This window comes from Erigeron canadensis, chromosome 7, assembly GCF_010389155.1.
Source record: "Erigeron canadensis isolate Cc75 chromosome 7, C_canadensis_v1, whole genome shotgun sequence".
NCBI classification, from domain to species: domain Eukaryota; kingdom Viridiplantae; phylum Streptophyta; class Magnoliopsida; order Asterales; family Asteraceae; genus Erigeron; species Erigeron canadensis.
The window spans coordinates 20,035,888-20,038,175 of NC_057767.1; the positions used below are offsets into that span (position 1 = coordinate 20,035,888).

Sequence of the window (2,288 nt, forward strand, 5' to 3'; positions counted from 1 at the left end):
CTTTCTATTTACACACACGCATATCGATTCCCCCACTGTTTTGTATTATTATCACCGTTTAACCTTGCAACGCGCAGACACCAACCCTCGTATATATAAATTATGTTAGTCAATTTAATATCTCCAAACCAAGTTATAATATGTCAATAACAAAAATTACATATAATTTTTTTTTTATAATTTTTTTGCTTTTAAAAGTTTTAGTTAAAATACCCGGGTTAAACCCAAGTTTATTAGCTAGTACGGTAGAAAAACAAAATGTAATAATCACTAATGGATTAAAATTAAAAATGCAACTTTTAGAAAGTGGTTGACAACTCATTTACATCCCATAATAATTAAAAAAATAATAAAAGAAAAAATCACCTACCAAATTTGTGGTTTACCACTTTACCCTAATTTATCTACACCATCCTTCTTTGACTTATATCAAACACACCTACCAAAAGTAACCATGGAAAACACTAACGAGCTTCCTATCCTTTTTTTTTCCAGATCTTTGTTGAAGTTATTACAGCCCCCAATCTTGTTATTATTGTTCGTCATCGCGTCTTTGATCCGTTGCTGGTGGTTGCGCTGTGGTTGCTGCCGAAATCTAACAACCTCATTCGCCGTCATTCTCAAATTCAGTGAGTTTGATTTTGATATTATTTTATAATTTGTTTGCTGCTCCGTTTATGACCAAAAGCCCAAAATTAATGGAATCTACCAAAATAAAAAAACTACAATTTTGTTGTTGTTGGTTCACGTTCAAAGAGGATACAAAAGTCTCCACAATTTTTTTTTTCCAGTTTGAAATGCTCACTTGTAATAATTTCTTTTTTTGCATCCACAAATTAAAATAATAGCATTTTGTAGTGGTATGTTTAGATAAGGTAGCTTTGTAGTGGTATTTTGTAGTGGTATGTTAACTTAAATTGCAGGTAGACATATGGAAAGAACAATATGCAAGTCTTTTGGAAGAGCGCAGACTAGAAAGGGAAGCAGCAGCAGAGGCGGCAGTAGCAGCAGCAGCTCGGGAAAAGATGATGCTTGACAGGATGACGGCGATTGAGCAAAGGCTTGCAAAATTTCCACCAACTACTCTCGCTCCATGATCTTTGGATGGGTAGTGATAGTAATCCCCATGAGTGAGTATTGGTTATTTTGTGATACTTCTCTTCAATGGTGTTTCATTTAATTTTTGGATGTATATTTGGGGGGAATTTCTTTTGGATGTATATTTGGGGTTGAATTTAGAATCTAAAACTATTAGGTACTTTGTAATATCCTTACATGAATTATGGCCATTTTGGTGAATGATATATATATGGGGTTGATGTTCGGATTTTAATACTCTGTATATAGCTTTTACACGATTTTGTTCAGGTTTTTCATAAAAAATATAAGTTTTAAATTATATTAATTTAATAAATTATAATACACAATTATGCTAAATATATTAAGCGACAGATTACCGACGGATTTCCGTCGGTATACAGTTTCCGTCGGTGATAGTAATATATATTCTGACAGGCACTTGTCGCTATTCAGTCGCTAGATCCGTCGCTAATCTATCGCTAGTTCCAACAGACATCCGTCGGTGATATTAAAATATTTTATTTACTAAAGAACAGAAAAAATTAATAGCGTCGGATTAGCGACGGCGAATTCCGTAAGTAACTTTTCATTTCCGTCGGCAAATCTGTCGGAATAAATCACCGACGAGGTTGTTAGCGACGGATTTTTGCCGTTGCTAATCCGTCGGTGATAGTGGTTACCGACGGATTAGCGACGGAAATGGCCGTCGGTAAAGCCCAGTTTTCTAGTAGTGTCTACTCCCTACAAAACTGTGTGCCATGTTGCCACCCATTTCTTTTTAACTTGTAAACAGTTGGCCTCTTCCTAGCTTCTCTACACCACACGTATCACTTGTTAAACAACTCACATATGACATCTAATTAAACTTATAATCTTTGAGCTACTACTAACATTCCTCTTGTTTTTCTCTTTTATCTTACACAACAAACCACCTCCGTTCAATGTGTATTGCCCATACTTATAATTATATTCTTACACATATAATTAAACTTTACATCTACGTACATTGCATACGTAAGAAATATGGGTTTAGAAAGGTGTCTAATGTCATCCGCAACAGCGTTTGGAAGTTGAATGCAACGTATTCTTGGTCAGAGGTAATCGACGGAAGAGATATTTTCTAAGATAGGTGGAGTGATTTGCTGGGAGCACGCGATGGGCTAAATTATTTAATTAAGTATCACGCCGCCGACATGTATATTAAATTT

At 35.1% G+C, this 2,288-nt stretch overlaps 1 long non-coding RNA gene across 1 annotated transcript; it reads left to right on the plus strand.

Moving 5' to 3' along the window:
* The first annotated feature begins 386 nt into the window (after positions 1–386).
* Positions 387–1,333, plus strand: LOC122608567. Its single transcript, XR_006325258.1, has 2 exons — positions 387–629; positions 924–1,333. It is a non-coding gene; the product is annotated as an uncharacterized LOC122608567 (long non-coding RNA).
* Positions 1,334–2,288: the final 955 nt, after the last annotated feature.